Consider the following 14,150-nt stretch of genomic DNA (forward strand, 5'->3'; position numbering starts at 1 on the left):
TTTCACTTTCTGTGGTTTCAGTTACCCATGGTCAACCAACAGTCCCAAAATACCTGAGTACAGGACAATAAGACATTTTCAGAGACACCACCTTCACATAACTTTTATTACAGTATATTGTTATAATTGTTCTGTTTTATTAATCTCTTACTGTGCTTAATTTATAAATTAAATGTTACATGTATATATGTATGTCTATATAGGAAAAATCAGTTTATATAGGGTCTGGTACTATTCATGGTTTCTGGCATCCACTAGGGGTCTTGGAATGTATCACTGCAAATAAAGAGAGACTTCTATATGCTATTCTTTTAAAGTAGTTCCACTGTGAAGCCATACACTCGGCTACAAATAGGCAACTGAATAGGAAAAAACAAGTGCAAGATGCTGTTAAGACTTCCTGTGGTTTGGGCCAGGCACGGAGGCTCACGCCTGTAATCCCAGCACTTTGGGAGGCCAAGGTTGGAGGATCACTTGAGGTCAGGAGTTCGAGACCAGCCTGGACAACAAGGTGAAACCTCGTCTCTACTAAAAATACAAGACTTACTGTGGTTTTCCTATTGATTGATGTACTTTCATTTGTCAAATGTATGTTGGTTTGTTAGGTGAATTGATAGAACCTTTTATACTATTTTGGTTTTTTTTGAGATGGAGTTTTTGCTCTGTTGCCCAGGCTGGAGTGCAATGGTGCGATCTTGGCTCACTGCAACCTCCGCCTCGGTTCAAGCAATTCTCCTGCTTCAGCCTCCCAAGTAGCTGGGATTACAGGCACTCAACACCAAACCCAGCTAATTTTTGTATTTTTAATAGAGATGAGGTTTCACCATGTTGGCCAGCCTGGCCTCAGACTCTTGACCTCAGGTGATCCACCCACTTTGGCCTCCCAAAGTGCTAGGATTATAGGCACGAGCCACTGCACCTGGCTTAGAATCTTTTATACTATTTCACCCTAACTTCTAAACAGATCTTATATTAAATATTTTAAAATTTGTCTCACAGAATCTGGTTTTAGGATCATGTAGGGTCTGGACATTTTTAATCCCTCATTTTACTGATGAGGAAGAAAATTGAGGCTGGGCACAGTGGTTCACGCCTGTAATCCCAGCACTTTGGGAGGCCAAGGCAGGTGGATCACCTGAGGTGAGGAGTTCAAGACCAGCCTGGCCAACATGGTAAAACCCCATGTCTACTAAAAATACAAAAATTAGCTGGGTGTGGTCACACGCCCCTATAATTCCAGCTACTTGGGAGGCTGAGCTAGGAGAATGGCTTGATTGGCAGAGGTTGCGCTGAGCTGAGATAGCGCCACTGCACTCCAGCCTGGGTGATAGAGCGAGACTCCATTTCAAAAAAAAAGAAGAAAGAAAATTGAGGGCCAGAAAGTTTAGACGGCCTGTCCAACTCACACCATAGTCACTGAACTTTAATGTTGACCTCTTGACTTTCTCCCCATGATTACCAGGAGAAGACTCAGCCCATCTATCCCCTCCTGTATGAAGCCTTTTCTAATACTCTGAGGTAGAAAGGCCCTCCATGGTGCTCACATAGTACTCTGTATGTACTCTGTAGGTACACAGGTACCTGCAACACTTCACTCTATTTATCCATGCGTTTCTTGCTACTTGAAGTGTAGTCCGTGGGCCGGCAGCATCAGTATCACCTAGGAATTTGTTAGAATTTAAGGCTGTACTCCAGATCTCTTGAATAAGCCTCAACTTTTTTTTTTTTTTTTTTTTTTTTTTTTGAGATGCTCTGTTACCCAGGCTGGAGTGCAGTGGTACAATCTCAGCTCACTGTAACCTCCACCTCCTGGGTTCAAGCAATTCTTGTGCCTCAGCCTCCAGAGTAGCTGGGATTACAGGTGTGTGCCACCATGCCCAGCTAATTTTTTTTTTTTTTTTGTATTTTTAGTAGAGATGGGGTTTCACTATGTTGGTCAGGCTGGTCTCGAACTCTTGCCCTCCAGTGATCTGCCCACCTCAGCCTCCCAAAGTTCTGGGATTACAGGCATGAGCCAAGATTTTCAGGGGATTCATATGCACATTAAAGTTTAAGAAGCCTTGGCCTAGACTATTGGCTCTAGAATCAAGGCTTAGAAATTGTTCTATTCCTAGAGAGTAGCTTAGAGTCCAGTAATGTGATCTATGTTTAATATTTTTTAATTTAATATTCACAATCCAGTGTTTCATTCTACTCTATCAGACTTTAGTCTCTTCTGTAATTCCTCCTTTCAGGTACTCTCCTTGATTGCCTTTGGAGTAACAATCCTTCTACAATCTCTATTTTTTCTGTTTTGCACTGAAATAGTAACTATGGTTTCTGCCCATTGAGGCTCCTAGGAAGCTTTAAGAACATCAGTGGTATTCATTGGAAACAGATAAGAGCACAGCAGTTTCTAACTTAAATTTTTTTCTGACTTAAATTTTCTTCTGATATGTTTTCATATTCAGGCTTATTTTATTCAGTTAGGAAACAAGTTGCATAAACCCAGAGTGGTGATTTGTTGATGCTCGGGCAGAGTTAAAGTGAAAAAGCAGTCAACTTCTTGCTTTGAGCTTGCAGAGGAAAGTTAGTCACTCGGTCCCTCTCAGGTCTGTCATCCTCTGTCTTTATCTCTTGACATCTTCCCACTTTTCCCAGTGTTCAGGGATAAGCTTGGGCATCACCAATAAAACGTGTACAGGACTGTCCAGGAAAGTGTTCAGTGTTGCTCTAACATTTGGGAGAGAATACGATAGTTAACAGTGGCTTTTCTTTCTTTCCTGGAATAAAGGCTTAGTTGTAAATCTAGAATTTGGAAGAAAAGTAAAATTCTAAATGCACACTCTACCTTTATTTACTTTGAATTTTTTTTCTGTTTCTTTAGTATAAATACATTGATGTCTTCATATGAGTCTTAATTGTAATTTCTTATTTAGGAAGCTTTTTTTTTATTTTTATTTTTTTTTTGTGGCCAGGCACGGGGCTCATGCCTGTAATCCCAGCACTTTGGGAGGCCGAAGCGGGAAGATAGCTTGAGGCCAGGAATTTGAGACCAGCCTGGGTGACATAAGGAGATACCATCTCTACCAAATTTTTTTGAAAAGAAAGCTTTTTTTTTTTTTTTTTTTTGCATTTAATGGTAGCAGTAGACCAGGATTCAGGTGGCAGATGATTATCCCCTTCTAATTACTGTTTTAAAGGTAGCATAACACAAAAAAAAACGGAAAACAAGTGCATAAATGTGGTGCTTAGATTTGAAGAATCAGACGTTTCTGACTTGAGCCAGGGCTCAGCAACTTGAAATAAAAACAAATGCAGACATTCTTTATACAACTTTGATCAGGTGTATAATACTACAAATCCTTTTGTGTTACTATTTGTAAAGCAAATAATCAAAGGTTAGAGCAATAGGTAGGGCAGCATTTGATACCTATATGGTGCTGTTCATACTGAATCTAACCCCACTACAAAATAACACTCCAAAAATAATGTTCCAGTTATTTTTATATTAGTTTATATATGTTATATATGTTATCTATATTTTATATTTTTATATTAGCACAAGTATAAGGAAAGATGTAAACCATAGGACACACAGTAAATGCTCAGAATCTCACAGTGTCCTCCCTTCACCCTTATAAACTTGCTTAATTTTTTTTTCTTTTTTTTTTAGAAACAGGATCTTGCTCTGTCACCCAGGCTGGAGTGCAGTGGTGTGATCACAGCTCACTGCAACCTCGAACTCCTGGGCTCAAGTGAGCCTCCTACCTGAGTCCCCCAAGTAGCTGGGACTACAGGCACATGTCACAATGCCCAACTAATTTTTAAATTGTTCATAGAGATGGGGTCTTGCTATGTTGCCCAGGCTGTTCTTGAACTCCTAGGCTCAAGTAATCCTCCTGCCTCAGCCTCCCAAAGTGCTGGGATTATAGGCGTGAGCCACTATGTCTGGTCTTAAAACTTGTTTGTGTGAGTGTTTTTAAAAAAAAAAATGTGAAGAAAAGGTAACACAAAATCTACTCTCTTAACAAAAAAAAATTTTGAGACAGGGTCTTGCTCTGTCACCCAGGCTGGAGTGCAGTGGTGCAATCATGGCTTACTGCAGCTGTGACCTCCCAGGCTCAAGGGATCCTCCCACCTCAGCCCCTTAAGTAGCTGGGACTATAGGTGCATGCCACCATGCCTTGCTAATTTATTATTAATTTTTTGTAGAGGTGAAGTCTATGTCATAACAAAAATTTAAGTATACAAATATAGACTATGAGTGCATTTTTATGGGTAAATGTTACTTTCTTCCCCAGCTCAAGTATATGTAAAGAGGTTCCTCTCACTGTATCTGAAGGGACATAAATCATTTAAGTATAGTTGGGTTTGAGTTTTTAAATGCTGTTAAGATATAGCAGCTACCTATATATCAGGCTCTCTGTTTCTGTGTTAAGTACTTTACATATAGAATCTCATTTAATCTTCTCAGCAACTCTAAGAGAGTTACTATTGCTATTATTATTATTGAGGAAATTGAAGCTTAGAGAGCTAATTTCCCTTGGTCAAACAGGTGCTAAGCTCAGAGTCTGGATCCAAGGCCAGAGAGAGCAGTTTAACTCCGAAAGCCATGCTCTTAGCCACTACACTATACTGCTTAGCAATAAAAATAATAGCAACCATTTACTGAGCACCTGCTATAATAGCCAGGCACTGTGCTCACTATTTTGCATATATTAAGTCATTTAACCTTCACATCAAGTGTATGAAGACTGCATTACTGGTCCCATTTTGCCAGATGAAGAAATTGACACTTAGGTCAAGTACCTCATTTGTTCAGGGTCACATGTTTGAAAATTGGGAAGAGGGGACCTATTAAAGGATGAGATCAATATGGTTAAGAATGTATTTGGCCAAAATAGAGTAGAACCCGAATAGAACCTGAATCTTGCCCCAACTACCTGTTTCCAGGCGATCTCAGGGAAATCTATGCCCAGAGTAGAAAACAAAGCAAAGATTCTTCATTATTAGCTGGCCCTAACCGCCAGTGTAGAACCGTAAGGACTCGCGCTGGCCCATAGCAGTTTTCCTGTGCTAGATTGGCCTGCGGCCTGCAAAGCACACATTCTAGGCTCTGCTCTTCCTCCACTGATGGGACAAGGCCCTGCCTATGAGGGCTAGAGGAGGAGAAAATTGAAGGAAAGATGGTTGCATTGATGCTTGGGAGCCTCTACCTCTAGGCCTGGCTGCTGCAAAGGGAGAGAAAGGGAGAATGAGCAACAGGGCACTTCCAGGCAGAAGATGGAGACAACCACTTACCTCTTTAGTCTTCTTAAAGTTCCTCTTTCTGTGACTGTGGTACAGCCTAGTGCCATGGAATCTTCCCAATCCAGATTAACATTCCTTCTGGGTGGGGGGGTTGGAGGAGAAAAAGAGAAGAGAAAATCTGAGCTTCCTTTACCCTTAAGACCAGCATTACCACAGCAAGTAAGTGTCTGAACTGGGATCTAAACCAGTATCTGTGCTCTTAACCACTATTCCAGTGGGAGGGGCATATCAAAATTACATATAACCCTCCAGGCAGTTATAAAGCCTAAACATGGTATTGTGCAAAGCATTAAAGGTGGGAGAAAAGATTGAAGATGGGCAAAGAAACAACATTCAAATAAACATGAAGTCAAAAACAAAAACAGGCCAGGCGTGGTGGCTCACGCCTGTAATCCCAGCACTTTGGGAGGCTGAGGCAGGCGGACCACTTGAGGCCAGGAGTTCGAGACCTGGCCAACGTGGTGAAACCCCATCTCTACTAAAAATAGAAAAATTAGCCAAACATGGTGGCGCACACCTGTAATCCCAGCTACTCGGGAGGCTAAGGCAGGAGAATCGCTTGAACCTGGGAGGTGGAGGTTGCAGTGAGCTGAGATTGTGCCCTCCAGCCTGGGTGGCAGAGCAAGACTCTGTCTCAAAAACAAAAACCTAAAGATCTATCTCTCTAAGTACTGATCAGGAGAAATCTTACTGTTAGATGACAAAACCAAGATCTGGAACAGTGTACCCACTATGCTACCTTATATGTTAAGAAAGGGGAGATGTGTGTGTCTGTGTGTGTGTGTGTGTGTGTGTGTGTGTGTGTGTATGCTTAATTTTACATCAAGAACCACTGAAAGGGCTGGGCACAGTGGCTCATGCCTGTAATCCCAGCACTTTCGGAGGCCAAGGCAAATTCCTCAGGTGAGGAGTTCGAGGCCAGCCTGGGCAACATGGTGAAATCCCGTCTCTACTAAAAATACAAAAATTAGCCAGGTGTGGTGGCAGGCACCTGTAATCCCAGCTACTCAAGAAGCTGAGGCAGGAGAATTGCTTGAACCCGGGAGGCGGAGGTTGCAGTGAGCTGAGATCATGCCACTGCACTCCAGCCTAGGTGACAGAATGAGACTGTCTCAAAAAAAAAAAAAAAAAAAAAAACAACCAGACAAAAAAACCCAAAAAAGAACCACTGAAAGGGCAAATAAGAAACTAATACAAGTTACCTATAGAAGACAAGGGGGAACAAGGGGAGTGGGGTCAAAAGTGAGAATTAGACTCTTTTTGTTGTACAGACAGGGTCTCACTACGTTGCCCACGGGCTCAAGCAATCCTCCTGCCTCGGCCTCCCAAAGTGCTGAGATTACAGGTGTGAGCCAATGTGCCCAGCCAAGGAAATGAGACTTTAAAAATGTATACCTTTTACAGTTTTGATTTTTGAACTTCGTAAATATACTATCTGTTTTAAAATAAAAGTTGGGGGTAAAAAACAAAGAATGTGGTAGAGAGTGAAGGAGAAAAGAATAAGTAGAAAAAATCACGGGAATACTTTTCCAAAGATTAGTTGGGTGGTCTTTTTTTACTTGGGGTGGAATGCAGGGAAAGCAAAAAAATTAGCGCTCAGAGATGGCTGGAAAGAGATGGCTTTTGGCTGGATATCATAGACTGGACCTGGAGCCCAGAATAAAAGATGTTTCCTCAGCGACTAAAGTAGCTGATGAAGAACTCCAACTCAGTTAAGAGATTGAGATTAATTAAGAGTCACCAAGTCAGTTGGCACAACTTTTATTGTTGTTCATGTGCATTACTCCTTTTTACCTCCTAAGAATGCTATCAGGCCAGATGTGGTGGCTCACGCCTATAAACCCAGCACTTTGGGAGGCCGAGGCAGGAAGATCGCTTGAGCCCAGAAGTTCCAGATCAGCCTGTGCAACATAGTAGGGCCTTGTCTCTACAAAAACTATGAAAAAATTAGCCAGGTGTAGTGGCATGTGCCTATAATCCCAGCTACTGGGAGGCCGACGCAAGAAGATTGCTTGAGCCCAGGAGTTCAAGACCAGCCTGGGCAACATGGCAAGAGCCTATCTCTACAAAAAATTTAAAAATTAAGCTGGGCGTGGTGGTGTGTGTCTGTAGTCCCAGTTACTTGGGATGTTGAAGTGGGAGGATTGCTTGAGCCCAGGAGGTCAACGCTGTAGTGAGCCACGATCATACCACTGCACTCCAGCCTGGGTGATAGAACAAGACCTTGTCTCAAAAAAAAAAAAAAAAAAGTTACCAGTGTTAATACCACTTATACTCCAGAAGGGTGCTTCTAAATCTTGTCAGGATCTATAGGTGTGTTTTAAAAATCACACTTTGTTCCCTATAGCTTTTTTTTTTCTTTGAGATAGAATCTTGCTCTGTCACCCAGGCTGGAGTGCAGTGGCGAGATCTTGGCTCACTGCAACCTCCGCCTCCTGGGTTCAAGCGATTCTCCTGCCTCAGCCTCCTAAGTAGCTGGGACTACAGGCGCCTGCCACTACACCCAGCTAATTTTTGTATTTTTAGTAGAGATGGGGTTTCACCATGTTGGCCAGGCTGGTCTCGAACTCCTGACCTCAGGTGATCCACCCGCCTCAGCCTCCCAAAGCGCTGGGATTACAGGTGTGAGCTACTGCTCCCGGCCCCTGTAGCATTTTTTACATCAGTGAAAATCACTCCATTTTTCTTCAAAATTTCTTCCCATTTTGGTTCCTGGGATATTGAATGCAGTTGTCCCCCATCTATGAATTCACTGAGCACTGCTTCTTGGGCCAGGAACTGTGCCAGACTAAATGTTTTCTACTTCTCTGAGACTTAGTCTTTTTGGCTAGCTCCTCATTTCTTTTTTCCTCTACCCTCCTCCACCTCAGCTGTCATCATAGTACAAGACTCAGTCTTGAGTCCTCTGCTTTTATCCTTATGTTCTTTTTTTTTTGCTTCTAAATATTAATTTTAATTACTTTGAAGCAACCTAACTTAGTATCAAATGTTTAACCATTATAATTGCTAAACTGGAAAATCAGCATTATTTGTATCTGACCAATTATATAATACTCATCAATTTTTCTTTGGACAAAAAATACAGGTTGTGTATCCTTTATCTGAAATGCTTGGGACCAGAAGTGTTTTGGATTTTTTTATTTTTTCAGACTGGAATATTTGTATTATACTTCCCAGTTGGGCATCCCTAATCCAAAAATCTGAAATCCAAAATGCTCCAATGAGCATTTCCTTTGAGCATGACCACTCAAGTTTCAGATCTTGGAACATTTTAGATTTCAGATTTTTGGACCAGAGATGTTCAACCTATAGTAGAAATCCTGAAGAGTATGTGAGAGTCTACTAGTTTACTAATTTAGCACCATAATTCCAGTCTTAGAACCTCCCAAGCAGCTGAAAGGAGGATGGGAAGAGGCAAAGATGTTGGAAAGTAAGGAGAGTTTTTAGCTCCATTTTTGTTCTAAGGCAATGCAGGGTCTAGCAAAGAAGAAAAATCACTGAGGCTAAAGACAAAGCAAAAGTTTTTGGTTCAGATGGTAAAGGAGGGCCTGAAGAGCAGTGGAATCAGTGTATCCAGAAGGCAGTGCTGGAGTTGACCTCATGAACTAGGGGGTGTCTTCTTGGCACCCAATTCCTTTCTAATTTCTTCAAATGTTTTAGCTAGATTTGGTATGTCATAGTTCTGAGCCACATACATTCCAACCACATTGCCAAAAGCAAGTGCAAGCAGGAACTGGAACGTGATGTCGACAACAAGGGCAAGGAGGACAAAGAGGTTTCAATGGGTGGCTGCAGCCCTATATATTCTTTCCTTCAAGTACATGAACCCTTCTCACCACAGCTTCAACTGTCACTACAGAGCACAGCCATTCATCTGACTGCCATTCCTCAATCTGCCAACTCTCTACCAAATATGCTCACTTGAATAGTTAAATAATCGTTCTCCTCGTCTCACCATGTACTAAATCCAACTCATTACATTTCTCTTTCCCAGATGGTCTCCCTGTCCTGGCATTTCCATTTCCATTGATGACATGCAGTTATCTTAGTTATACCATTGACATTTTGGGGTCATTTTAGCTTGTTCTTTTTTCCACTCTGCTAAGCAGCTGTTAACTAGCCTTGTTGTTGAAATGTTTTTCTTCTCCATCCTCTCCTTTTCATGCCCATCATCATCAACCTAATGACCCCATGGTTACTTACATCAGCCCCCTGATTGGGGTCCTCACTTGGGATCTTTTCATCCTGTACATGCTATACACTGCAGGGTAAAAGAGCATAGTAGTTAAGAGCATAGCCCCTGGGGCTGTTATCACCAGTCTTATATCATCTTGTGACACTTTCTATTTTGGAACTCTTAAATAATTTTAAAATCTCCCTAGCTAGATTGTCAGCTTTCTGAGTAATCCAAATGATGAGTATCTTCACTTTGAGAAAGGAGAGCACTTTCTTTCTTTCTTTCTTTTTTGAGATGGAGTTTCGCTCTTGTTGCCCAGGCTAGAGTGCAATGGCGTGATCTCGGCTCACTGCAACCTCTGCCTCCCGGATTCAAGAGATTCTCTTGCCTCAGCCTCCTGAGTAGCTGGGATTACAGGTGCCTGCCACCACGCCTGGCTAATTTTTTTGTATTTTTAGTAGAGATGGGGTTTCACCATGTTGGCCAGGCTGGTCTTGAACTCCAGACCTCAGATAATCCACCCACCTCGGCCTCCCAAAGTGCTGGGATTACAGGCATGAGCCACTGCGCCCAGCCAGCACTTTCTTAAAGGACAAAAAATGGCCAGGTACAGTGGCTCACACCTGTACTTGTAATCCCAGCACTTTGGGAAGCCAAGGTGGGAGGATAGCTTGAGCCCAGGAGTTTGAGACCAGCCTGGGCAACATGGCAAGATGCTGTCTCTACATCATGCTACTGCACTCCAGCCTGGGTGACACAGTGAGGCTCTGTCTCAAAAAACAAAACAAAACTAAAACAAACAAACAAACAAAAACCAGGCAGCAACTACATGCCAGGTACTTTCACAAAATTAACCTTGGCATATCTCACAGTGACTATCACAGGATGTCACAGGAGATAAGTCAATAGATATTATGTGTTTAAAGAACTGAGTACTCTGCTTTAGCCATTTCATCTCCTGACTATTGAATGGGGCATGATCAATGAAAGCTGGTCTTTGCTTATGTTCCTTTCCATACCTGCGATCCCTTTTTCTACTCCCTACCTCGAAGCTTCAAATTTTGCCCATCCTTCAGGACTAGTCCAAGTTCTATCTCCTCCAGGAAGCCACTGACCCATGATCATTCGGGCTAGTTGTGTCAGAGTTGGAAAGAACAAGTGTGGATTTGAGAACCATCAGACCTGAGTTTGACTTATATTCTGCTACATACTACCTGCCTAGATCTTCATCAGCTATGTAATGTCTTTAGTTTCCTCCTCTGCAAAAAGAGAGTGATGCATGCTTTGCAGTTATTTTGAGCATTCTATAAGTAAAAGTACCAACCCTAGTGTTAGTTCTCCTTCCCCTTAATCATATAAAACATTGAAGTATTACTTCTGTTTTATTTTTTCCAAAATGACACAAAACCCTCTGTGGACAACACCAAGACTTCTATATCTGCCCCATCTTGGCCTTAGGCAGCCAAATACTGCCTGAGGCAGAAGCTGGTTGGATGAACGCAAATATGAATATGTTCGAGGAGGTTCTAGTACATTAATGCCACTAAATCAGTAACTTACTGAAATGAGCTGAACACTGTAGGATGGGGGTAAGAGGGTGAAGAGAACTGTTAGCAGGTTACCAAAAAAGGAATAACATGCTGGTTCTCATGTAACACAAAGGCTTGAGGGAGGCAACCCACAGTGGGTTAGAAAGTGGGTTAGTGGGATAGAAAGGTCCTGGGCTCTTTCTATCTTCCTTCCTGGCCATCCTAATCATGTAGTTTTTTCTATTTGCTGGTAAGATAGCTCTCATACCTCTTAAGTATTGTGACTGCATTCTAGGCAGAAAGAATAAAGAAAGTGAGTGGCAAAAGGCCAGCTAAGTCTGTCCCCTTTCATCAGGAAAACACTTTCCCAGAAGCCTCATGCAATAGACTTCTGCTTAGATCTCATTTGCCAGAGCTGGATCACATGTCCATTCTGGCTTCAAGGGAGTCTGAGGAATTATTTTTACTAGGCACATTGTTTTGCTGAAAAATTGAAGTTCTGACAGTAAAGGTGAAAAGAGTGGCTATTGGGTAAGCAACTCTCAGTATTTGCCACACGAAGCGTGCAATCTGTTTAGTTTAAAATACACCATAGGGTCCTTTCCGCTCGAAGACCTCTCTTTCTATAGACAGAGAGCTGTTTCTCTTTCTCTTGTCTTCTGCCTATTAAACCTCCGCTCCTAAACTCCTCGTGTGTGTCCGTGTCCTAAATTTTCCTGTCGCGTGACAACGAACCCCAGGGTATATACCCCAGACAACGCAGTCACTTCATAATGGGGACCTCATCCGAGATACCAAGGTGCAGCATTCATTGAAATGATGAATAGACAAGGGGACTCCAACTCTGTCCTTTCATTTCGAGGCTCTTGGCTTCCATTTTAGAACCAAATCAAACCAAATACTGGGCCCCCTTCAGCCATTTAAAAACGATTAGTGTGGCTGCCAGCCTTACAAGACTTGGGGGACAGGCTTACTAGGGAGAACATGGAGAATCTCCCAGCACCCATGGGTTGCTGGGCATATTGGCCATGTTTGAACCAGCTTCCTTTCACGGAAGACTTAGCCATCAGGTGGGGCTGGAAGAAGTCCTGAGGCAGCTGAGGATTTCTGACCAGGGCTAGCTCCCAGTGTTATCCAAAGGCTTCTGGACTGGCCCCAGCCTCCAATTTCCTCGATGGGGTGCCGGCAACAGGATCTCCAACTTTCCTTTTGTAATTTCCTCCTTTCCTGTCTGCGACCGCCATATCTCTTATCCTCTCTGTATGCAATGTGTGGGAAGCTTTACGGTTCAGGGAAGTAATCTTGTTTGGCAAGACCAAGGAATGTCATAGTCCATGTAAACGTCATACCTGATCAAACCAATCTGTGAGCCCTATGTAAATCAGACACCCCTCCTCAAACCTGACTATAAAATCTGGCACATGGGCCGCCTGCTGGTCCTTTCTGTTCGGAGACCCCTCTCTCTATATAGAGAGAGCTGTTTCTCTTTTTCCTCTCTTCTGCCTATTAAACCTCTGCTCCTAAACAAAACAAAACAAAACAAAAACAAAAACAAAGAAACACTATAGATAGGTGGGAGGAACTCTTCACCTGGCTCAACCTCCAATGCCCCAGGCCGGGGAGCATCCCCCTCCACTACCACCACCACGTGTGGATACCCTCTTATCCTGTTTGAGCTTTGATGCCCACACAAGGTAACTTTAGGAGGATTCTGTCTAAATACTCCTTGGTCTCTGATATCCCATACCTGGCTATCTCCACTGGACAAAATAGGTTCTTGAGTCAAGCACTAAGTAAGGAATATGAAGATTTCATAATTTGTGTGCAGTTTCAGATAAATTCTTTCCAAAGTTAGGAGAAGAAAGAATAAAATATGTAATTGGAATCAGTTGCTACCTAAAAATGTCTTTTTTTAAACCTCACCATGGTACCTGGGGTTAGAAGCAATGCTTTGTTTACTGTTTTCAAAAAGCAACAGAATGGGAATATTGTAGTAAATCTCTGGGGGAATTCCTGTCTTCACACCAAAAATAGTTGTTATTCTCTTAGTTGGTTTGGTTTTATCTTATGGACATGTTGAAGTATATATTTTTTCTTATTTTTTTCCAACTTTTGAGCCACATACATTTTATAGACTACTATTCATTTTTAATCTGTTTCCTTTTTTCTTTTTCACTTTCTCCTTTTCTCTCCTACTCTTTTTTATTTCCCTTCTTTACTTTCTCTGTTTTTCCTATCAATTTTAGTTTTTATCTTTGTGCTGTATTTAATTGCATCAACATAGGCCACATTAAATCATTTCTGGAAGATCAGTTTTAAATAAATAGATGAATAAAAAATAGCAGTTAAAAAAAGGGAGAGAAAAGATTTAAGAACATTTCCAAAAGTAACCCCAAAATTTCTTCAGGGGGATAAAAAGTGGGATGATTTGGGAGGTCGAGGTGAGAGGATTAGCTGAGACCAGGAGTTTGAGACCAGCTTGGACAAGACTTCAAGATCCTGTCTCTACAAAAAAAAAAAAAAAAAAAAAAAAAAAATTTAATTAGCTGGGCATAATGGCATGTACCTATAGTCCTAGCTACTTGGGAGGCTGAGGCAGGAGGATCACTTGAGCCCAGGAGTTCAAGGTTACAGTAAGCTATGATCCCACCACTGCACTCCAGCCTAGGCGACCCTGTCTCAAAAACAAAAATGAAACAGTGGAATGAAATCATTTGGGTAATGTCTCCCAGACAAGTAAAGTATTCCCAAGAAATTTCTGAAGGATTTAATGAAAATTATTGATGTTATGATTAAAAAAAAAACAAACAAACTGGTTCTACTATAGAATAATAGACATTGGCAACTCAGAAGGATGGGAGGGTGGTGAGGAATAAGAAATTACTTAATGGGTACAATGTATATTATTCAGGTGATGGTTATGCTAAAAGCCTGGACGTTACAACTATGCATTATATCCACGTAACAAAACTGCACTTTTACCCCTTAAATGTACACAAATTTTTTGAAAACTGGTTCTTGCACCTCAACAGACACATAGGATTTATGAATGGACTTGGATAGAACATAGAAGAAGGCCTGGAGCAGTTTTCATGGGCTTTTGTCTCCGATGGCCCTGGTGCTTCTATCTTCAGGAAGCTAAATACAGAGGC

This window comes from Pongo pygmaeus, chromosome X (assembly GCF_028885625.2).
Source record: "Pongo pygmaeus isolate AG05252 chromosome X, NHGRI_mPonPyg2-v2.0_pri, whole genome shotgun sequence".
Lineage (NCBI taxonomy): Eukaryota > Metazoa > Chordata > Mammalia > Primates > Hominidae > Pongo > Pongo pygmaeus.